The sequence below is a fragment of the Ursus arctos genome, unplaced genomic scaffold, assembly GCF_023065955.2.
Source record: "Ursus arctos isolate Adak ecotype North America unplaced genomic scaffold, UrsArc2.0 scaffold_32, whole genome shotgun sequence".
NCBI lineage: Eukaryota > Metazoa > Chordata > Mammalia > Carnivora > Ursidae > Ursus > Ursus arctos.
The window spans coordinates 7,659,006-7,683,072 of record NW_026623008.1 but is presented as its reverse complement, the minus strand read 5'-3'; the positions used below and the strand labels follow the sequence as shown (position 1 = coordinate 7,683,072).

General features: G+C 52.5%; 1 protein-coding gene across 1 annotated transcript in view; it reads left to right on the top strand.

The window, feature by feature from the left end:
* The first annotated feature begins 5,829 nt into the window (after positions 1 to 5,829).
* CASZ1 (castor zinc finger 1) overlaps positions 5,830 to 24,067 on the top strand; it is a 147,649-nt gene continuing 129,411 nt past the window's right edge. Inside the window, exon 1 of the mRNA XM_048221979.2 lies at positions 5,830 to 5,908. The gene's annotated coding sequence lies outside the window, so the exon portion shown is untranslated. The remainder of the gene's footprint in view (positions 5,909 to 24,067) is intronic.

The window sequence follows — 24,067 nt, the reverse complement described above, 5'->3', positions numbered from 1 at the left end:
ACGGGAGCTGAGTGAGAGCCCAGGCAGGGAAAGAGAAAGCAGGTACAAAGGGTTGATCCTGAGCTTGGAAAACAGACAGTATTTATGGCATAGAAATCCCTAAGGCTCTTCTGTCGAGAGAGGTTTCTGGAAGGTGTGGGCGCAGAGAGGTAGGAGGAAGCCAGAGCTCATCTCTGTGGAGGCTGAAAGACTGAGACCGACCCCGCCCCTCCACCCCCAACAGCTGAGTGGCTGCCCAAGAAGCCTGGGCTCAGGTAGGTGTTCTGCAAAAGGCCTGTGCTCTCAGCTCCAGGAGGCTGCCCTTCTGCTCATCTCTGCCCGAGGCTGCGGGTCTGAACAAGGCCGCTCAAACCTTGAAACAGCCCCTGCTTGTGGCCAGCGTGGTTCTAATAAGGATTCATTACTAGAATCACAGACTCTTTCACCCATTAAATTAACAGGGGTTCAAAAGGGTGGGGGGGAGAGAATACCAAAGGTTGGAGAGCTTACCGACAGAACACGGCCAGTGGGAGAGCAAATCCACACAGCCTTCCCCGGGAAGGGGCAACCGGCAACAGGACTGAAAAGCTTGGAGATGCATATACCTTGTTGACTCAACACTGCCATTTTAAAGACGGTGCACGATTCTTTCTGGACAAGGATATTCATTAGAGTTCTTTAGAATCATGGGAAGTCTTGGAAAGGAGTCTGATGTCCAAAATTTCCCAGGGTGAGGGACTGGTTAAGCAAATGATCACAAACGTCACAATCCAGCCAGCAAGGATCCTGGCGTGGAAGGCTAGCCCATGGCGTGAGAAAATGTCCACGCTGCAGACACGTGGCAACTTAACACGCCACGGCCGCCCACAACAGGTATGTTGGGTGCGATTCTGATTTTATAAAACAAAACACAGCGAAATATAACAAACAAACAAAACAGGACTGGCAGAAAGTACACCCAAACATCAACAGTGATTATTCATGGATGGTGGGATTACAGATGATGTAAATTTTCTTCTTCCTGTTTATCTGTATTTTGTGAACTCCCTACGATAAACACGTATTTCATATATATAATCAGAAACAAATAATCATGGACTTTGCAAAAAGAATGAGGAAACTGGGGGTGGGGGGTGGGGTGGAAGGATTTGTCAAGTTCATCGACTTGGATGGGATTCAGGAACAGTGCTTAGCTTTTGGGAAAAAGCCCCTCTCCCATTCTCCCTTCCCAGGATTCCCAAGAGAGGCATTCGTAAATAAAAGAAATGCACTCAGCTTCTTCTTTTTTTTTTTAATTACAACTTGCCCAGTAATCACCATAATCACTTATCCCGGGCGTTTGTTTAATTATTCAGTCACTAAGCATCTATTGAGCACCTACTATGATGCTAGCACCAGGCTAGGCCCAGGGACCCCAGAAAAGAGACCTCACCTGAGGAGAGTCTCAAGACCAGGAGCAGCTTAGGAAAAAGGGAGACAGAGCACTTAGTCTGTAATTTTTTAACTGAAAAATCATCATTCTTTGTCAACACTTATTGAGTGCCTACTGTATACAAAATCTGGTGCCGGGTCCTGAATCTCTTTGGTTCCTTTTTTGTCTCTTACAACATTGAGATACGATTTACAGTTAAAGGACGGATCTGTTCTCCTTCCTCTCTCCTCTCCCAACACACTCACCTTCAAGTTTCATCTCTTTATGAGCTCAGAGTAAGGGTAAAAAATGCTTGTTGCTCCGGGCTAAGTCACCTCCCGGCCCAAGTGTGAAAAGCATCGGCTCTGGAGTCAGACAGCCCAGTTCAGCTTTGAGAAAGTTACTCTATGCCTTGGCTTCCTCATCTGTATAATGGGTATATTATATATACCTCCTCATTACAGTTGTTGTGAGGGTCTAATAAGATGATTCAAGTGCTTAGCCTGGTGCCCGGTGCCTAACAACCACTCGGCAAATAGTAACGATTGACGTCTGGCTAGGTGTTGCTTTCCGTCACTGCAGAGGACCAGAAACCAAAAGACTGTGGCCAGGAAACTGAGCTGTAATTGCTTTCAGGTCTTTCCCAATTACACAGACTGAGACACACATTTCTTTGTTCAACAATCAATCATCAGGAGCCTCCTGGGTGCCAGGCACCGGGCTTGTCACCCTGGGTTCTGCCACAAAGGCACAGACCCTCCACTCAGGAAGCTCCCAGTTCAGTGGGGAAGGTGGCAAGGGAAGGGGGAGGGGGTCTTCTCCCCCCACCCCGAGACTCAGAAACAGAAGAGGCTCTCAGTGGAGGCAGGGGGCTAGATAGATGACCCCTACAGGGTCCTTCGCTGACCCTACCTCCCCTCCTGCCTATGGAGACTCCTCTGTTGGGGTGTGGTTCACCAGAACCAGCTATATCCTCACTGTTGACCCCTGGCCTAAGGTCAGGGAGTAGGAAATTCAGCAAAGCCCCTGTGCCAACCTGGCAACTTCTGGCAACTCCTGGGATATACCAGCTCCTCCTTCTTCCCCCAAACTTTGTCTTAGGAACCTTGTAGTTATTCTCCTGCAGCATAGGCTCCTTGAGGACAGGGGCCATGTAGGCTTATCTTGACTCGGTGTCTGACTCACAGAGAGTGAAGGCCTACTATGTGCCAGGCACCGTTTGAGGTGCTGAGGACATGAGCGGACACAGAACAAAGTCCCTGCCTCCAAGGAGCTCCCATTCTAGCAGGGGCAACTGGACAGGAAATATGAGAACAAAATGAATAAGCAAAATCATTGTAAACACTCCAACAGGGTAAAGTGAGAGAGAAAGCTGGAGAACTACTTTAGGGAGAAAGCCTCCCCAAGGAGGTGACATGTGAGCAGAGACCTGAGTGATGCCAAGGAAGCATCAGAATGGGCCTTCCAGGCAGAGGGAACAAGTGCAAAGGCCCTGAGGTAGGGACAGGCTTAGTTTTCCAGGACTTCAAGAAGCTAGTGTGTTGGGACAATGTGACTGAGGGGAGGCCCAGGGCCTCGGGGGGAAGAGTTTGTATTTTATTTTAGGGAAAGCTCAGGAAATGCTAAAATGAAGCAAATGAGGAAAAGAGCATGTGATTTCAGGCTCTGCAACGGGAGCGGGGGGTGGGGAACAAGACGGCAAGAGGCTTGGAGACCAGGGGCTATGTTTTGGGTATGGTGTTCTTTCCTAGTCCCTTGCTTTGTTTAAAACAACTTTTTTTTTTTTTTTGAGTTGAGGGGGGTGGTAGTTGGGAAAGGAAGAGTTAGCATCCCTGTTCACCTCACCCCAAAGTCTTCTTCCCCCTCCCACTCTTGCCACGGTTTCCAGCCTCCCCCTCCCCGTCCCAGATGAGGTTCCTTCAGAGGAGGTAGAAAGACTCCCTGGAGGATGGGAGAATTGCAAAGTATCTGAGAAAACATGGAGGGAAAAATAAATGTCTTAATAAAAGTTTGGTGCTTGAGACATGACTGTTGGGAGGGGGGTGAGGCCTGTCTCCTTCATTTGTGTCTTCCCTGAAAAGAAACTGCTCTTCACCCGGGGCATGGGGAAACCCTGCTGAATGAAAGTGTGCATGCAGGACTCCTCGGCCCCTCTGGAGGAGGAAAAGGACGGAGGAGAAGGAAGGGAGAGAGGACTGGAAGAAATGAGAAGTAGAGGGAGCACCGGATGTCCCAAGGAGCAATGACAATTACTGGCATTTATCGATCACTCGCTTGGCTCAGGCACTTTTCCTGCATTAACTCATTTTAGCCTCACAACAAGCCCAGACAGTAGTACTATTATTATCCCCATTTTACGGTTGAGGAAACTGAGGCACAGAGGGGTCAAATACCTTACTCAAGGTCACCCCGCTGGTGAGTAGCTAGGGTCTGACCCCAAAGCACAAGCCGTGGCCCACTTCCTCATGCAGCCCCAGGAGTGGAATTAACCTCAAATCAAAAGCTAGAAAACCTCCCTCACCACTACTCAGGTCATTACCATCACTGTGCCTCAGTTTCTCCTTCTGGAGAATGGCAGGATTGGCCTTGAGATCTTTGGGGCTGTGTGTTCTGCTGAGTCACCAGACACAAGGATCTTATGTGAGGTAGGCCAGCAAGCCAACTCCTGAAACCGAGGACCGATTTGATGGTGTGGGGCAGCGATGGAGAGTAATGGGTCAGTGGTCCATGGGGACTGTTGATTAATCATCAATGTGTTGCCGCTTCCCGCTAATTACGAGATTAAAGAGGGGAGAAAACTCTCTGAACCTTGAGGTGTGTCTCACCCCCAAATCTGGCCTTCCTGTGTGGACAAATCCCAAACATGGGATTCTCAGACCCATTCTAGGTGGGAAGGAGACAAGCTGTATTTTTGAGGTTTTTTGGTTTTGTTTTGTTTTTTCCCTCAGCTGGTCTAAAACAAGGAGAGATCACTCAGCAACTATGGGATAAGGGGATGGTTGGGCCTCCTCTCCCAAATCTGGAGGCTTTATTAGGGGACAGGGCAAATCCTGGCCACCTCAGGGCCAGAGGGCCATGGAGTCCCCAGTCTCTATGCATTTACCAATTAACTTCCAGCTTAAGGCGGGGCATGGAACGCATCCCAGCGGATGTCTGTCTTGGGCAATTACCATCCAGGGCTTCTGGAAACTTCCGGTACTGAGATGCTTTGCCGAAACCTTGCAGATTTGGTCCCAAAGTCTACCAGCCTGCAACACCATTTAGCAGCCTGTGGCATTTCCTCTTAGTTTAATGCATTCTGTTGAACACTTCTTCAAACGGTGGGTCATACTTTGAATTTGTATTCAGCTATTCAACAAATCATTTAGCTATTTCGTTTACTATTGTGGTCAGTTTTTCACTTCTCTCACCATCCCAGTGTTTACCCATTTCTCTCACGTCTGATGTTATTTCCATCATGTCCTTGTTAAGAAGGAAAAACAGGTACAGTGACTAGCTCAGTCCTGGGACAGGGGTGGCCTGGTGGAGAAAGGCAGGACCCGAACCACGGTGTCAAGACTGCAGCTGACCTCCAGGCTCAGCCTGGTGTGGCCACCTCAGACCAACTGGGAGGTGGGCAACGGGGACAAAAGGAGAAAAGGGGGGGCTTCTCCAGTATAGTTGGAAGGATCCCCCCCTCAAAGAGGCCCTCCTCCGTCAACTGGGAGGGGTAAATGAGCTCTCCCAAAACACGTTATCCAATTGCCTTGCTTTATTTTCTTCACGGATCCTTTCACTCTCTGAAATAATATTATTCATTTGTTTTAATGTTCATTACCTTTACACCTTCGCACCCCCTCCACCCCCAGCCAGGTTCATTCTTCACGGCCTATCTTGCGCACTTAAGGATTTATTTCTTGCACAATGGACTGAATGAAAAACTCCCTTGCAAAGAGTAAGTGCAAAGCAGATATCAAACAGTGAGAACATCACGTTCCTTTGGGTTCGACAATTCTAACATTCTAACTTGCAGAAAAGAGCTAGGTCTTTAGTGGGAAAGTGGGAAGCAGACTGGCTCTCGGGGATCTGAACAGGTGAAAAGTAACCCACTCCTGTTTCTTCTCTCTTGTCCCCTAGCCTCAGCTCCACTCAACTGGGTGGGGGGTGTAGAAAGCGTCTCCAGCCGCAAAAGGGAGCCGTGAGCTCAGATGCTCCTCCGCAGGCCCGGTCTCGCTGCGCTCGCGAGCCGAGCTCAGCCCGGGCGGTGGGTGGGAAGAAACCGGGAGGGGAAGGTCTGGGGGTGTGAGGGTGGAGCGGAGCCCGGCCCAGTAATCCGGCCCGGGTTTTGCATGCCACCCACTCGCCCGCTCGGCCGCGGAGAATTCCATAATCACAGCGGGCGAGAGCGGAGACTGGGAGCGAAAAATCCGGGATCCGGCAACTTTGGGCAGCGCATGCGCGCCCGCGGCGCTCCATCCCAAACACACACACATTTTTCCCCCGGACTTGGAAAGTCACCCAAAGCCGCCCCAAGTGCAGGTAAGAGACTCGGCGCTGCCTCCGCCGCGGCCCCCCCACGCCCCTCAGCTCCGGGGGCCTCCCAAGGTGCTTCCCCGCCTCGCCCCCTGTCCCGGTGCAGCCCCCCACTCCCGGGGCTGCCGCTTGCAGCAGGGAGCGGGCGAGCGAGCGAACGAGCGAGAGAGCCAGCCAGCCAGCCTGCCTGTGCGCGGCGGCTGCCACCCAACTCCGGCAGTGCGGGAGGCAGGGGGCACGGAGGGCTGGCATCCGGGCGCGGGGCGGTGCGTCGCCCGCCGTGGCCAGGGGAATGCCCAGCGCGCGGCTCCGGGAGAGGGGAGGGCTGCTGCTCCTGGGGGTCACTTACTTCAGCTGAGGGGGCGGCGGGGTAGGGGAGAAGAGGGGGAGGTGCCAGGCGCGAGTGCAGGACTTTGCAAATAGGGTGGGGGCGCCCCCCGCGCTGCAGGCTGGGGGGGGGGGCAGGTGCTCGCCAATACCGGGTAATCACTCCTTCCCCCTACGCTCCCCCCACCCCCGGCTGCAGGGGTACTAGCGCCCGCCAGGGCAGAGAAGGAGGCAGGGGTGAGGGGTGCCTGGGGTGACTTTGCAAGACTTTGCCCAGGGGAAGGGGTGGGTGGGGAACCCCTCCAGCCGACTCTTGTGCCCCAATACCAGGGTGTAGGTGCTGCCGGCAGAGGTAGGCAGTGTTCACTTAGGTGCGGGGTGCCAAGGGGTGCCTCCGGGTGGGAAAACGAAGGCGAAGGGTTGCTTGGCTGGGGGGAGCGGCGCCCCCTTTTTCATTTGTGCCTGGGAAGTTTGTCTCAAGTGCGCTGCTCCGGGCGCGGCAAGTGGCGCTCCTCGCTCCCCCCACCCCCACCCCAGCCTCCCCGGGCGCAGGGCTGTTAGTGCTGGGCACAGGGAGCCGGGGCACCGGCTCAGGGCCATGCGGCTGTCCGCCGGAGCCCGCCTGGGTCCGGGGAAAAGTTCGGGGGAGTTGCCGCGGTTGTTGTGTGCGCTGGGAGAGAAGTTGCGCCCGGGGATGTGGGACGTTGGGCTGGCGGCCGGGCAGGCGGGTAGAGCGGTGCGCTCCCGGGGGGCCCGGCTGTGGTGGGAGAGGGTCTGGCGGGGTCTGTGCCTCCAGGGTGGGCTGAGGGTGACCTCGGGGCTTAACAGGGAAAGGAAACCTTGAATCCAGGGACGCGCGGCAGAAAGAGCCATGAGGCGGAGGACAGAGAGAAGAGTAGTTCGTAGGGGAGCAGGGGGCACCGAAGGGAAGAGGGTCGGACCACCCGGTCACTTGGGGTCGACCTTCAGGGCAAGGGAACGCGTGGTGGCTGGCGGAGGAGTGTCGCGAAGCGGGGCTCCAGGGGGCGCGCGGGAATGGGGGATCGGGTCGGACCGACAGTCGGGGAGCTCCCGGGGCAGGGGGCCGAGTCGTGCGCCCGGGGTGAGCCGGCCGGGCGGAGCGGCGGCCGGTTTATTTTTACTCGGTGGCATTTGCAGAATGTGCAGCTGATGGCCGTCGGCCGCCAGGAAGTTTTGCTTTCTGTTCTTTCTCTCTTCCCGAAGCCAGCGCGGCCGGGAGCGGGCGGGCTGGGGAGCCGGGCCTGGGAGGGGAGGGGGCGGCTGCTGGGGTGGCAAGGTGCGGGCAGGGGCTCGCTGGGGCGGCGGGCGGGGGCTGGCCGGCGAGGGCGGCGAGCGGGCGCTGGGTCGCTGCGGAGCATTTGGGCGAATGTCTGTCCCCTGCGTTGGGAGCTTCTCGGCGAGGGGAACAGGTGTATGCGCCGTCAATCACGGCGGGAGGGACACTTTGGGGGCGTAGATTAAGATAATAATAATAGATTTTTCTCTAGGGGGTGGGCGCAGATTCTTCTTCCAAGTCGTCCCCGACCCAGGTCCGAAGTTGGGGGAGGAGAAGAGTGCCGAGGGAGGCAGGGGCCCGCTTCTCCCTCTACACAAGTTCTTCCGGACCCAGCCTCAGCTTGGGAAGCGGGCCCTGGGTGCGGCGAGAACCTCCTTCCAGTCACGCTGGGGAGGGTGCGGGTGCGTGTGCGGGTGCGTATGATTTGTCCACCAGGGAAGCAGCGAAAACACTCCTCCAACAAGCCTGGAGCTCCCCCAAACCCAGCTGGATTAAGGGGCGACTGGGGGGCGGGTTTATGCGTTGCTGTCCCAGAGGAGTGTGGGGGCACGACCCCCAGAGTGTGTGGTTGTCCCGCCAACACCCCAAAGAGATGGGGGCGGCGAGGGGGGAAAAGGCCAAGGGTAGTTGTGGAGCAAAGTTGGTAGATTTAGGACGTCTCGAAGCTGGTACAGACGCTCGGTAAGAGCGCGCGAGGGGACTGGAAAACAGATCGCCGGGTAAATTGGCGCGCCCCCCCCCCACCCCACGGCGCGCGCACACACACACACACACACACACACACGCGCGCGCACACACACACACCCCCCACACACGTCGCCGTCCTAAAGGGAGCTGTCCGGGCTGAGCTGGAGCAGCTGCGCCGGGCGTGGTGGGGGGGGTAGTTGGTCCCCGGGGGCTGCGCCCGGGCTGCGCTCCACGTGCCCAGAGGGGGCGCTGGGCCGTTCGGCGCCCGAGCGCAAAGCTCGGGGTTTGCGCCTTGGTGGCGGCCAGGAGGTGCGTCCCGGGCGGGCGTCGCGTCCCGCGCCATCTCCGGCGACTCGCGCTACCACCCTCAACGCCAGCCGCTTTCCCACTTGCCAAACTTCGGCTTTATGGTTTGCACCTCACTCGAGCTCTCAGACCCTCTGCAGGGCAGGGTGGGGAACTTTTCCCTTCCCGGCGGCGGCCACCGTCTCTCTCCGGGATCCCGCGAGCTGGAGAGATTGCCCCCCCCCGCGCCCCCATCTTGTTAGCCACCTTAGAGGCGGTTAACGAGAGTTTATGGGGAATATTGTTGAACTTCAGTAATCAGGTTTCCAGCGATCTTATGCCTCCTGTTTAATTTATTAGACTAGTTATTTATTCTGTTGATGATAATCTGTTGCTGGTTTCTATGGAGATGTTAAACTGATCTCTTTCAGAAATCAAACTCCATATGCACTAAAACGTTTAAAGGGGCAGTGCCTCTCTCTCTCCCCGTCTTTTTGATTTTTGTTTTTTAGACTTTGCACCTTGCAGAGACTTCGCGTCTTTCCCTGAGTCTCGGTGCATTTTATTTCCTTCTTACGAAGGAGAGGAGCCCGGAGACTCGCGCTTTGTGGCAAGTACAGCTTATTATGGCTAGAAGAGAGCGAAGGCTTTGATCCCTAAGTTGCATCATCATTTAAAACAGATCATTTCACCACCACCCCCTTCTTCCCCATCGTATAAGAGCAAAATTCTTTCAAGATCAAAGAGTCCAATCTAAAACAAAAAAAACAACTATTGTTAAAAAAAATAGGAAGTCAGTCAAATGTGAACCTCTCCTTTGTATCTGTTCCCCTTGTGTTGAAAGAATTTTTTTAATAAGAAAAACAAAACTTGTAGCTCAGCTAATTTTTCATACTTATTAATAGTTTATCTGCCCCCCCTTTTTTAATTTAAAAAGAAGTTCAAAGTTAGATTTCTCTGCCTGTGGGGGTTGAGGTATATTTGCTTCTCTTTTAGATCCTGACCATCTGTTTTTGGAAAATTAGCCTCTGGGAAGAGGGGGAAAGTTTTTACTCAAACTTAATTGAGTACTTTAAAATTTTTTTTAAAAAAATACCCAAATATTTGACAGTCCTAATTTCCTCACTTTTTTGGGGGGGAAGATCAGTAACCTCTGTCCCCTGTATGAGAGCATATCAACTTTTTCTCCTTTTCTCCTCCTGTCCTCTTTTCAGGTATTTTTCTGTAGACTCCTGACTTTGAGGGGGTGGGTGCAGTGAATTAAGAAAGTAAGGCAGAAAAAAAAATTATCTTGGTTTGTGACACTCTGAAAAATTGCAAACCTACTCTGAACTCAGATATTTATCACGCTGACAGATATGATGCAAAGCGATTGCATTTCCTAATGATCCTCTGGGACTAAGTTGTAGGTAAAACCATTTAATGCATTTTTAATTTTAAAGTAAGGCCCGGGTTCCATTTTCTTGGAGGTGGGGGGAGTGGATGTCCCTCTCTAGAGCTGATGCTTTCTGAGTATACTGTTTTGCTTTTTGAAGTAGAATCCCCCACCTCCACCGCTTCACATTTCCATTTACTTTGGGGAGGGGTGAGCCACACACAGGGCATTTGGCTTTCATAAATAAATTTATATCTGGCCAGAAGGTCCAAAGCTAAATAAGAGCACAATTAAAAAAAAGAAAGAAGCAAAAACAAACCTCAGACTCCACCCCTGCTATAGGAAATAAAACAGAGTCAATACTTGACTTTTTTTTTTTTCCTTATGCCATCCTGGTTCTCTTTTACATTATTTTATTTTGGAAGGGGGTGGAGTGGTTGTTGCTTCTTAGCTCAGAGGAGAGAGGAGCCATTCCTGCTCTTTTCCCCTTCGCTATATTTTAAAAATTTGTTTGATTTGGATTGCAAACAGAACAGGCTTACGGGAGAAAAGAGCACTGTGGCTTTAAACTCAGGAGTTTGCATATTCTCCTTGTATCTTTCCCCTTTGCTAATTATTGTGTTGTTTTCAGAGCAAATATGTCATATCCATGGCGACCGGGCAGGTTTATTGTCTTTCTGAAGCAATAGCTCACATAAGTAATTAATGACTTTCTTTTTTTTCCTCTGGCTTAGGTTAAACAGATCATTCAAGGAAAGTCATATCTCTCTCTTCTCTCTTCTCTCTCTCTCTCTTTTTTTTAGCCCAGTGACATAAGAACATGAGTTAGAACAAGAAAATACTTTAACCAAGAAGTCAACAGCTTATTTTCCCCCATTTCTTTTAAAAGCTGAAGTGTCAGCTTTCAGACATATGAGGCTGTCATACTGGCAGCCGTGAGTGGTGCAGTCCACGCCTGGGTTGGAAATCCATTGGAAGGTTGTGCAGCAGGGGAAGTGTTGGCATGGGGGGGAGTAACCTGCAGGAATTTGTTTTTGAGGTGGGGGGGAGCACTCCAAAATGAGTATTTCTCCTGTATTTAGCAGAATTTAATTAAATTGTTTACAGGAAAGAATTAATGAGTTGGTAGTAATGTGTGCCCCCCCTTCTTTTTCCCAGGCTCGTTAATTGGAAAGACAAAGTTTTTCTTTTTTGATTCACCTTGAGCTTCAGCTTTCTCCAGCCTTTGTCTCAAGTGTTTTTTCCTGGAAAAGTACCTTTTGGAATCCCCTCTGGTTACTATTTCCAGAATTATAGTGGAGGGGTTGTTTGTTTTTTTCCCTTGGACCCACAATTCAAAACTGGTTTCTGCTTCTCAGGAATCAACTATGATGATTGACTATGACTTGGATTTTTTTTTCCACTTTTTTTGAGGGGGGGGTGGCTTTTTGAGGATGTAACATTATATAGACGGCCTACCTTGCTTCGGTATCAAGAGACAGTGTTGTGGAAGGTAGAAGAAATGTTTTTCTTTAAAAAAAAAAATCACCATGTACATTCCACCCTTTTCAAATGGACTTTTTGCTAATAAGAAGTCTTATGATGTCACTCCTTAACTTTAGAAATACACTAGATGTCCAACTGATATTCTCCAGCAGCTCTCTTGCCTCCCCCCAACAGCCATGCATTAATTAAGCACACTTATACTCTGTCCCCCACCCTTTTTGAAATTCCACGTATTGCTGAGGTTTTGTGTGCGTCCTTAAGAAAGGGGAATGAGATAAACAGAAAAGCATTTCTATTATATTTATACTTGGACACAATTAAAAAGGATATTCTCCCCCCTCCCATTTGAAGTAAGTTAAAAAAGGCCGTGAGTCAACTGAATGAATCTTGAGGCTTTTGGCATTAAAAATAAAAATATGAAGACAGAAGAGAGATTTCTTTGGTATCTGGTTTCTGAAGAGCAGAAGAGAAGGCCAGGCGAGTCTGGTGCTGAGACTCCGGCGGAGCTGTAATTGAGCCCGTAACCTCTTGATGTCTATATCAGAAAAGCAGACATGAGCAGAGGGAACCGAGGAGAGGCAAACAAGCCTTGTAAAGGAGGGAGCTCAGGGGGAGATTCAGAGAGAGAGAGAGGTGGGGGGGGAGATTTAATTTATAGACATTTTAAAAACTGTAATTTCATTAGGATCTGTTCTTCCCCTTCTCTGAAGGGCAGCCCGGCAGACCGACAAGGCCGGTCCCTCCGCTGGGATGCATGGTGTGCTCGGTGGGCGCGAACTTGGGCATCCTTTGCAGCCCCTCGGGTTCCTTGGCTCGTTGTCCATTTTCTGACGGCTTCCTTATTTTGGAATTAAAAAGTCCCGTAGAGCCCAAAGTTAGCCATGGCTTCGGGCTGCCCGGTGATCTCCCCTGTGGGTGCCGTGCCGTTCCTCGAGCGGGTCTGTCTCCTGCCTGGCCTTTGGCATCTGTGTGTCTTCCGTCTGGCGCTGGGCTGCCCGCGGTTCTGGCTGCAGGAAGCCGGGGGCCAGGGGGGCACCCCAGCCCTGCCTCCCCCACCAAGTTCACCAAGTTAAGTTGCGGTGGTGCTGAGGCCACCGTGTGGGTCGCTGGGGGGTGGGGGGGAAGCTGACGCCTGTCATAAATTCTGCAAAAATTAATCAACCGTTTAAGAGCCGCACGTTAACGAGGTTGTGCAGGCAAGCCGGGCCCTTCTCCAGTTCCCCCTGCTCAAAGTCCAGCAGAGTGAGGGGTGGCCTGGAGGGTGGCGAAGAGAAGGGGGAGTTTTTTTTTTTTTTAATCTGAATAATTGAGAAAAACTAGGGAGAGGGAAGAAGAGAGAGGGATTTATTGAATATAAATCCTCAAGTGCCCTTGTTCCATATTGTTGGAATTTTTTTTTTTTCCTTTTGGTCTGGATTTGTCCTGTGTGTCTTTGGTGGAAAAGACACGTAGAGAAAGAGAGCAAAGGAGGGGGGTGGGGAGAGAGAGGGAAGGATAGAGAAGAGAGAGAGAGAGGGAGAGAGAGAGAGAGAGAGAGACGTGTGGCTCCTTTGGAACTCATTATCATTCTTAATAAGCCTTAAGGAATAAAGAAGAGCGTTGAGTGTAAATGCTGGGTAATCCTAACACTTCTCAAGGTGAGAGGAGTCTTGAGGACACAGAGAAAAGAGAGAGCAGAGGAGGGGGGCAGGCAGTCCTGGGGGAGTGGCGGGCCCAGGGTTTGGGAGGCTCTACAGGAGGCCTGGAGGCTGGGGTGGGGGGAGCCTGGAGAAGCCCAGCCAGCCGGTTGTCTGAGATGACACTGGGGATCTCCAGGAGAGGGTGACTCGCTGAGGCGAGGAGCAGGGGTGAGGAAAGCATCTGCCCTGGGTCAGCCCTGCCTTGGGTTGGGGTAGGGAGAAGGGGCCACAGGGCCTTTCTTCTTCCCTGAGCACTGTCTCCCCCAGCAGGCTCAGCCCCTGCCCCCTGGCCTCAGGTTCCTGGAGAAGGGGGGAGGGTGACTTGTCCTGCTCCCTTGGGCTCCCCCGCTTTGTCCGCTCTGGTAAGCGGGAGGGACAGAGCAGCGGCCAGAGCTCAGCTCTGGACACTAGGTGGCTTAGAGGATCTTCGAGGTTTCCCAAGACGAGCAGCCGCTGGCTTCCTCTCTCCTCCCCGCTGGTGGGCTCTGCCGTGCCTGTCCTCTCTCGGGCCTGCAGCCACCCTGGCCGGCTGGCAGGAGGGTGAGTGGGCCTTGGCACAGGGCATGGCACAGCTCCCGATGACCGGCTTCCAGGCCAGGCGAGGAGGAGGCCCTGGGGGCCAGAGACGCAGCTAGTCAGGGCAACTGGTGTAGGACACTGGGGGCATGAGACGCTGCCGAGCCCCTGGTGGTAGTGGGGGGGGGGGGCAGTCTCTACTTCTTCCTCTTTTGAGTTCATGGGCCTCCTTTGAGAATCCTCTTAATAAAAAAAGGTCTCCTAAGCATAAATGCTACTAATTCTTTGAGGGGTTTCACAGATCTTATAAACCCAGCTAAGGACCCTCTAGGGTCCCTGGCTCTGGTGGGCTTCTTTCCAATTCTCCAGGACTATTGTGGGGGGGTGAGGTAAGGAAGTGAGGAGGCAAAATCAGGTCTCATGTCCATTCGCACCCCTGCTTGCGTCAGTCCTGGGGGAGAAGAGCCATGTCAACCTGTGATCCAGGGTCCCTCGCAGCTGGATTGGGACCAACTCTCAAATTCCCGTCTGAAGAACCCACGCCTGCTCAGGGAGATGCCCCTCTTCAGGACAAAGGCAGCCTCTCCCTCGTCTGGGGGGCATTCTGTAGGATTCCTGGGGTTGTTTGAGGAAGGGTCTTAGCCAAGGTCATGTCCAAACCCTAGACGGTTTTCTCTGGGGACAGAGCGGGCAGGAGATACAATTCAGGTTTGACTTAACCGTAGTCAGGTTTTGTGTGTGTGTGTGTGTGAGTGTGTGTGTTTTAACTCCGTGTTTCTTTTGGAAAGCAACTTCTGGGGAGCGTGCAAAAGGGGGTGCGTGGGAGTTGGAGATGAAGGCTGGTGACTGAGCCGGTGTGAAACCCGGCGGGAGAGCAGGACGGGTTAATGGCGGGTGGATTCTGCTTTTCTGTTGTTTAAAAGCAGTAATGACCAAATTGCATGCCCTGTGCGTGCTTGCTGACGAGATTTACCGAAAGGAGCTGCGCTGCCTCTCTGCTGGTCTTGGGGTGGGTAAGTGCGTGTGTGCGCACGTGTGTGTGTGTGTGCGCGCGCGCGCGCGTGATGAGAAGAAGGGGTGGGGGCATCAGCTCTGCCAGGCTGGCACCCTTCCCCAGCACTAATTGCTGGCAGAGTGCCCACGGGGGCTGTGCCAGCGTCTCCAGCTCCTCCCGCCCCCCTCGCCCCTGGGGAGCTCAGCTGTGCAGCTCGCTATGTGAGGGCCATTTCCGGGCCCACTAGTCCCGGAGGCTCCTTTGGGAATTTCAGTGAAATCTGATCCCTGGGGGGAGACCATGGGCCAAGCCCAGCATCCCTGGTCTGGCATGAGGGGACTGGGTGAGACCTGGGTGGTCCAGGGGTCCACTGAGGTCTAGCTGTAGGGGTCAGGAGACCACGTTCCTGTTCTAGCTCTGCAGTAAATCGCTGTGTGGTCTTGGGCAAGTCATTTGACCTTCCGGGCCTCGGTTTCCTCTCTTATCAAATGGCCTCTGACCCGATTTCCCTGACAGGGTCTCCCTGCTGGTCGGCTGGCCTTGTAACTGTGCATGTTCTTTGAAATCGTGAAATGTAATGAAGAATTCATCGCGGTCACGTTGTCAAGTGCAGGGTGCCCCCAGCGTCAGATGAGCCAGTTTCATATAATATGGTATCAGGGAGTCCAGAAAGCCATGGGCCTGGACATGGTGTGTGTGGTGCTGGGGCTGCATTTTTGTATCACGTTGTGTTTTGGTTCTCATCCTTGGGAGCTTGGGGCTGAGTTGGGAGAGGGGGGAGTTGCTTTTTCACGCAGTATGCGGGATCCCTTGAGGAGCTGTGTATATTATAGATCATGCATTCTGAAACTAGTTAGCTAGGGATCAGAGTCGTGTCCTTACATCAGTTACTTAACTGGCTTGCGTCTCAGTTTTCTCATCTGTAAAATGGGGATAACACTATCTGCCTTGTGGGGTTGATGTGAGGATCACATGAGCTGGGACTTGTGACATATTTAGAACCAGCCTGGCATCTGTGTGTGTTTCAGACTCACGTGGGAGGGAGTGTGGACACAGCTGCTGCCCACCAGGGCGTGCTGTGGACGAGAGAGAAGGGAGAACCCATTCTGTATATCCGGGGGCTGGGACTCCGGAAGGTGTGGGGTGTGATGCTGTTGGTTGGAAATTCTGATTTTGTGTTTTATCTTTCGGGGCTACCTTGAGGTTTCCGGTATTTTTGGTGATGAGTCAGAAGGCGTCGAGAAGCAAGGTGCTCCCACCTTTGGAGTCACCCCAAATGGGAGAGGGGCCATTGGTCTCTCATTTGCCTTGTGGCCAGAGTGGATGTTCCCGGAGCTGGGGAGGCAGGGAGTTCATCACAGGAGCTTTTTGGGACGGGAGGCAAGGGGGTTGGTGGGGGAAGCCCCTGGGAGCTGCTGCAAGGTACTGGTGGCCTTCGAGTTTCATGAGTGCTGGCGGCGGACCCCAGAGGCCAGCGTGTGAGGGCTCTGCTGTGGCGGAGACGGCGTGGCCAGCAGAGGGGTAAGAGCCTGCTTTTGGGGTCAGGCTGGACCCAATGCGAACCATGTTTCTCTTGGTTAAGCAGATTAATTTCTCTAATGCTTTGTTCCTACATCTGTACGATGGGGTTGGAATTCCACCTGTGAGCACAGGGAGGACGGTGGTCGTAACTCCCATTCACTGAGGTTTGACTTGGAGCATTACTTCCGGAAATCACTTAGCCCGGTGAGCAACACACAGTAGGGACTGCGGTGTGAAAATTCGAGGAGTAACAGGCTAGCCTTGGGCCGAGCCTGTGCCGATCCTTGGGCGTTCTGGCACTAAGTGCTAAGCTCGGTGCTCAGCCAGAGGGCGGAGCTGAGGGGGAAAGCGGAGCATGGTGGGGATGGAGCCCAGGCTTCCCCCCTACCCTTGGGTGATCCTACCCCGGGGAGCAGCCCCGGGCCCTGGGCGGAGGTGGGGAGGGAGGGGCCAGGAGAGGAAGCAGAGGTGGCTTGGAGGCAGTGACCTAAGGAGGCAAGGACATGGGGCTGTGAAGCAGGGGGCACTGGAGGGGCGAGGGGCACTTACAGAAGATGAATCGCCACCGGCCTCTCCCATTTCACTGTGCTATGCCAAAACACCCCAGTTCTTGTTTCACTATCTGAGATCTGGGAGCAGGTTAATTTCCATGACGAACTCCAGGCCACGTGCTCTGAGGATTTATCTAATTAAACTGATGTTTTTTTTTTTTCTAAGAAAGAAAGGAAGGGAGGGAGAAAAGAAAGATAGGAAGAAAAGAAGGAAAGAAGGAAGAAGAAATGGAGGGAGAGAAGGAAGGATGGAATGAGAAGTAGGGAGGGAGGGAGGAAGGATGGAAGGAAGGAAGGAAAGGAAGGGGAAGAAAAGAAAAAAGAAAGATGGGAGCGAGGGAGGGAGAGAAGGAGAGAGAGAAGCTGGAGGCAGACCAGTGATTTTTGGAAGGCTATGCCAGAATGGAGGAGAGCCTTGGTGGCTGGGATGGGGGCCTTCTGAGCTTTTATTTCCAACATCTCTCTTGGGCTGGGAGGGAAAGGGGCGGCTGGAGGCGCTCTGGATCTGGACTGTCCAGTACAGTGGCCACTAGCCCATGTGGCAACGTAAAGGAACTGAAATGAAAAACTCAGTTCGTCAGTGAACTAGCCACATTTCAAGTACTCCATAGTCACTAGCGCCTACCGTGTTGGGCAGCACAGATACAGAGCGTTTCCAGCATCACATCAAGTTCTACGGGACAAGGGAGGTAGAAGAGGGGCGGGTTCTTCCCTCCTAGAGCCTGTGCTAAAGGGAGGCGCGAGCCCCCAGGGGACAGTGATGGAGGCAGGGGATGGGCTCCCCGCCTGCAGCCAAGGCCTGTGTGGTGCTGGGGCCTCCTCTTTCTTTAGGATCCCCTGTAGGTTTCGTCTCTCCCGGGGGCAGGGCGAGATGGTGGGTCCACAGTTAGCAGAACAGGATTTAGATCCTTTTCTCACTTGCTGTTTTTTTGACTTGGGGCCGGGGTCGTTAACTGTCTGACTGTGTGGACGTGGGCTAACGGGAGGGTTAGTGCTCAGTGGGTCTCTGTGATCATTGCCTGAGCCGATGGATGTGAGCACTTTAAGCAGAGTGCTAGGCTCATCGTGAACACTCGGAAAATGGGGACCACAGTTTTTATAATAATTATATTATTATTGTTGATATTATTTTAATGTGATTATTGAAGAGTTTTTGTGGCTGCCAAGTTCTTAGGGACATCCCCGGACCAAATGCTAATTTCTCTGTAATCAACACTTTCCAGAATTAGGTTAAATGAGTCCCCCCCCAACCCCCCCAAATCCCTACCTTCTGGGAGCCTAATTTGGATCCCTTTCCATCTCTCCCCATTCCTTCTTTCTTTGGGCAAAAAGAAGAGTTGGAACAGCCCTAGAATTAAGTCTTGCAAGCCGTTCTACTTGTGAGAGCCCCTACTTCTCCAAGCACACAGAAAATTGTGCCAGTGTGCACACACACACATGCATACACGTGCATGTGGACGCGCGCGTGCACACACACACACACACACACACACACTTCTCTACTGGCCAAACTACATTAAAAAAAAAAAAATCAAACGACAACCCAACGTATTAAAATAGGGAAGAGCAGATGTGGCCCAGGCGGGGCTGGCTGGATTGTTTGGGGCTGGGGGTGGGGGTGGTGGCCTCTGGGAGGGACGTGTGTGTTTATTCCTGGACATTGCCCAGTGCCCGTGTGCTAATGTGGAACTGAAAAGTCCCCTGCATTGTGCAGGCTCCTTTCCCCGTGAAAAGGCAATTGAGTCAGTGAGTTCTGAATGGATTGGAGCTGACAGTAAATGAGAATTTGGCAGTGGGTAGAAAACAAGTTCCCCCACCCCTACCCCCCACCTAACACACACTCACTCATCCCTCCCTAAACTCCCAATGCTTGTCGGGTTTTTAGAGTTTTGAAAAAAAAACACATTAGGTTTCTTTTTGTATGTATCAATGTTATTAGCAGGGGTTCTGCCCCAAAGTGCCCCCTTCCCCAGGGATGGCCTAACCCCCTCCCCGTCGCCTCGGTGGCTCTGCCAGCAATCCCGAACGAGTTAAAGGCTGAATCAACTCTAGACCCAGCTGTACATTTTACTCTGGGTTCCTGAATGAAGCGATATGCTGTGCTCAGCACGATTGGAGACTGTCTGCCCCAGGTGGCCCACCCGGCCCCCACCCTGCTAGGCTCCACCAGCTTGCATGGGACCCACTGCTGGCAACGGGGGAGCCTTGTCCGGGGGTCCCCACATCCAGCCTCCCATGTGAGGCCTATTTTAGTTTTAAAAGAAAGGGTGCCTCATCTTGAGCTGGTATCATGCTTGTTTTGCAAAGAAGGCTTACAGTTTTGAGGGTTTGTCTATGCCATGGGCCCTGCCCTACCCCCTCCTCCCGCCATATTTCCCCTCTCCACCATGCCCACACTAGTAAATTGGTCAACAGACATTTACTTGTCCCTGGCCGTTGCAATGGTCCCATGTCCCTAGACCTCCCCACTTAAACATTCCCAAGAGAGCCAGGGAGGGAAACAGTGGCACTTTACAGGGGCTCCTCCAGTCACCGATATGTTTGTAAAATGGCGGCTCTTTAGCTTGACCGTCCTCTCTCGGTGGAGGTGTGGAGTCCCTATTCTTCCTCAGGGGCAAGAGGCAAGGAGAAGCACTCATTTTGGCAGGATTCCCGCCTGCTTTTGGCGGGGTGGGGGGTGGGGTGGGGTGTCATGTGTCCCGCGGTGGCTGTGGATGCCTCTCAGGGGGTCCCTTTCTGGAAAAGGTCCCGTGGAGTGTGGGCTCTAGCAGCTGTCCTGGGAGAATGGCCCCCGTGCAGAGGCACCGAAGGATAATTGAGTGCACACGTTTAAATTCCTGGTTCCTCCTTTATGAGTGCTATGACTTTAGGCACTTCCCTAACCCTTGCGAGGCTCAGTTTCCTTCCTTGCAAAAGGAGAGAGATCATAGTGCCTCCAGCATGGGGTTGCTGTTGGGATTAAATGAAATAATGCTAGTAAGGCACTTGGCGCGAGGCCTGGTGCATGGTTTCAAGGGGTAGCTATTATTGCGACTCCTTGCTCCCCGCCTGTTATCAGGAAGGCAGGAAGGCGGAGGGCTCAGGCCTGCCGCCATGTTCAGGCTCCAGGACGCCCCGGGCCAGGCTGGAGCCTTGGCACCCCAGCCCAGAGGCTGTGGCCACCAGAATTCTGCTGAAGCGTCCTTGCCAAACCAGCAGAGTGAACATGAAGAACACGAAAGTGTCGGCCCAACAGAGAGCACTGGAGGGGAGCAGAGAGAAGGCTTGCCATGCCCGGGGCTGGGTTCACAGACTCCCAAGGTGGCAGCCCCTGGGCCGGCCTGGCCTGCCTGGCCCAGGGAAGGGTTGGATCCCAGACGCTGATGCCATTTTGATTCTCCTTGGCCTCCCCTCCACGGTCGGGAGCGTGGCCCTTGCCCTCCCCCAGGAGCAGGTGGCCTTTGCAGTCTGGCACCTGTTCCTGGAGGGCGGCTGCCAGGAAGGCGCAAACCTGGGGATCACCCAGTGTGTCTGCCGAGTCCTTGCACGAGGCCTGTTTACTCCCTGGAGGGGCTCGCCTGGGCCTGACCTGGTGGACGAGGTCAGAGCAAGGCTTGTGCTGTCGTCCCAGAGCGCCCCCCCCCCCAACCCTTACCTCCAAGCCCTCCAGGTGAGTCCCAGGAGGGTCGCAGGGGGCTGTGTGCTGGGGGCTTCCTGGGGGACTGACGGGAGGCACGAAAAGGGACGAAGGATATAGGAGGAAATTGGGGGGCAGCAAGCAAGCTGAGGGGATGTCACCTTTTCAGTTTTTTGTGTTTTTTTTTTTAAGATTTTATTTATTTATTTGACAGAGAGAGACAGCCAGCAAGAGAGGGAGCACAGCAGGGGGAGTGGGAGAGGAAGAAGCAGGCTCCCAGCGGAGGAGCCTGATGTGGGGCTCGATCCCAGAACGCCGGGATCACGTCCTGAGCCGAAGGCAGACGCTTAACGACTGTGCCACCCAGGTGCCCCCTACCTTTTCAGTTTATTAAAGGAGGAAGGAAAATAGAAGGAAATAGACATTTTCGGAGTGCCAACTAGGTGTCAGATGCTGTGCCATGACTTTCTGTGGGACCGAAGGACACAGGGCAGGTAGTGGGTTCGACTCCTGCTCTACCTGTCAGGAAATGAGGCTCAGAGAGGCTAAGCTAGTTACCTGAGTTCACCCAGCTGGCTAAAGGAGAGCCAGCCTTCAAACGCAGGCCGATACGACTCTGAAGCATTACTATTCTCCATGCGCTGGGAGACTATAACCTTATTTTAAATAGTTTTTGAGAATAAATAAAGGGAAAACATTCACCCATAATTTAACTATTGTAATATCACCTCCTTTAGTATTTAGTGTATTCTGGTGTATTTTTCCCCCTTTGGTGACTGTCTATATTTGTAAAATATACATTTTACTTAATTATAATCATAAGAGAATATGGTTTTAGTTGAGAAGTGAGAGGGTCTCCTGAGCTGGGGCCAGTGGGGAGTGATTGATTCTCAGCAAAATGGAAACCTGGTTTTGGCCCTGAGCCATCTTTTCCGTAACGAGGTTCCTGAAGTTGCACTGGAAAAAGGAAACTGGGTGAATGGAGAGGCAAAGAAGACCCTTGCGTTCCCTCCTGGGCTAGTCGGGCGCAGTTAAGTGGTAGAATTTTCCTTTTAACTCACTTCCTTCTTGCTTTTGACAAATGGGAATATTTGTACCATTTTCCCGAATGACCTCCTCTCCTTGGGGTAATGAGAAAATGAAAGTCTTTGCTAAGTGCTTTGAGATATTCAGATATAAAAATGGAGAGCAGAGTGTTGTCATGGGCCTTTTGCTGCCAGGGCGCTTTATAAAGAGGAAGTACGGCTTGTGGGGGTGAAGGTCAGCGTGAGGATGAAGGCCATTGCTGGAACCAGCGTCTCTCTGGGCAGACGGGCAGGGGTGTGAGTGGCCTGGTACAGGATGGGGAGGGTTTTAGTGGAGCCTCTGCCTGTCCTCCAGGTTCACACTCCAAGGCCAGGGTGATCCAGATCATTCAGGCAATGCCCCCACCTCGGCCAAAAGCATGTGGCTACATGGTTCAATTCATGGAAAGGTCTCCCGAGGGCCCCCTTCTCCCCCTCTGGCTTCACAGCGTCAGCCCAAGAATAACAGGGCGGAAGAAATACTGTGTCACCTATACAAGTAATAATGTTGAAGATGATTTCGAAACATGGAAAAATGTTTATTACGTGAGTGAAAAAAACAAAACACCGAAGGCCAAGTGAACGCCACGATAGAAACTATATAAAAATCACAAATGCGTATGGACAAAGCTTGAAAGGTAATCCTCCAAAATGAAAATTATAGCATGAACGGTGGGACCACGGTGATTTGTTTTTTATTTCACAACATTTTCTTTAAATTCCCCCCTATGATTAAAAACCAACAAAGCCAACGTGGCGGCCCAGTAGGGAGCCCGGGGAGGGGGAGGGGGTGGGGCAGCGCCAGGCGGGAGGGCGCCTGCACCCACGGCCCCCGCAGGGTGCTGAGCTCACCGGCTGTGGCAGCCACAGAAACCTATGAGATCTCCAGAAGCCGAGGCGTATCGGTGACTCAGACCTTCGTGTTATGCTGTTCAACAATAGCTTTTGTCCTTTGCCCAAAACCCTAGGCCAGTGTGTTAAAAAAAATTATAAAATTATGAGATAGTTTGTACTTTCCTTCCCAGCCTGTGCCAGCTTTGGGTGCTTTATTTATTCAAGGTGGGGAGGCAGGGAAGGCAGGGTGGGGGTGGGGGGCAGACAGAAAGGAAAAGAAAAACAAGGTAGAACTCGGACAAGGCCCAAGAAACGTTTGAGCCTCACCAACAACCTTTCTTTTGTTTCCCCCATGGGGAGAAAAAAATAAGGCGGAAAAAATGCAGAGGACCAGTTTGAACCAAATAAAACTCCTCGTGTTTTGTGCATGGGGTTGTTTCTTGCAGTGGGTTTGCCTGTTGTTTGCTGAATAAGAAAGCTACTTCATAAAGCTTATCTCTGGGCCAGAACATGATGAGGGTAGGAATGGAGGGGCCTGAGCAGAAAGGGCTGGAGCAAGGACAGCCAGATTGGGCTCTGGTGAACGTTGATGTTTCACTTGGCTGTTCTGGCCAATCATGCTCGACTGCCAACAGCCTTTGCGCCCACTGCTGGTTGGGTTTAAGTAAGATTCCTACCTCCTGGTGTCCCAGAGCAGCTCTGTGCCAGTGGGACTCAACTCCATGTGAATTGGGAATAAGGATGAGTTCGTCTTTTACCAGCTTGGACCAGAATGTTCCTTCCAGGGCCCATTGGAAGACATTTTAAGAGTGAGATTTAGGAAGAAAGACCTTGAGAGGGTCGAGTGGGGAATGGGGGGGGGGGGTGGCGTGGGTAAGTGTATGTGAAATTGTGCATGTAATAGGGTGTGAGTGATTGTGTGTGTGGTTGTGTGACTGTGTGTGAGTGTGTGTCCCCTTGATCATTTTTTCCCTAGTTGTAATAGCTGGGCTGAGCAAAGCTTATGGGGGGCCTTACATCTATTTTTTTCCCGTATTACCTTGTCTCCCTGCCCCAAACCACTTCTAGTGAACCTGTCAGGCGGCCTGAACCCTGGGCGGATTGGCGAGTCTTTCTTCAAGATTAGTTCAAAGGATTCTGTAGGCATAATCCAGGGTCTTTGGCAGCGGTTTGACTAGGAAGAGAAAGGAGTCTTTTGGGTTAGATGCAAAGACACAGAGATCTGTGGTGGCCTGGCCTGGAACTCAGGCGTCCATGTCCGAGGCCCTGCTGGGGCTTCTGGCCCTGCCTCCCCTGTCGCACCTTGTCCAGGCCGTCTTGGGAACAGATCTGCTGTTGAGTTTCCGAGGCTCTGTGGGCTTTAATGGGCCTTTCTTGATCTTTCAGTCATGATGATTACTCCTGAGAAGAGGCCAGTCCAGAGGTTATTGTGCCTGTTTTACAGATGAAGAAACTGAGGCCCAGAGAGGAGAGACACCTTGTCCATGATTACACAGCTAGTCAGTGACAGACCTGGAATCAGGACAAATTTGGGGCCACTTGGAAACATGGTCATCTCTGCCAGTGGCTTGGGGCAAGGCTGAACGGTCCCAGACAAGGAATTCTGCTTTCTTTCTCTTCCAGGAAACAAAGGGACCCTCTTGGGGCATCAGATGTTTTGTGGCTGTGGTTGGAGTCAGTGGCCCGGTTTTAGGGTCTGTCTCTGTTGAGGAAAGAGCACTGGATGGTGAGCCAGGACACGGGGAGTGCTAGCCCCGCCTCTGTCACCTGTGAGCAGCCTCATCCCAAGCCCTCAGCTTTGCTATCTGCGTACAGTGTAAGAGGCTGGCCCCAGTGGTTCCTTGTCCTGTCCCATGTCAGGACAGCTGAGCTTCCTGTCACAATCCAGAGTCCCCAGCTGTGCCATGCAGCAAACTCTCTCCCACAACCTGTCA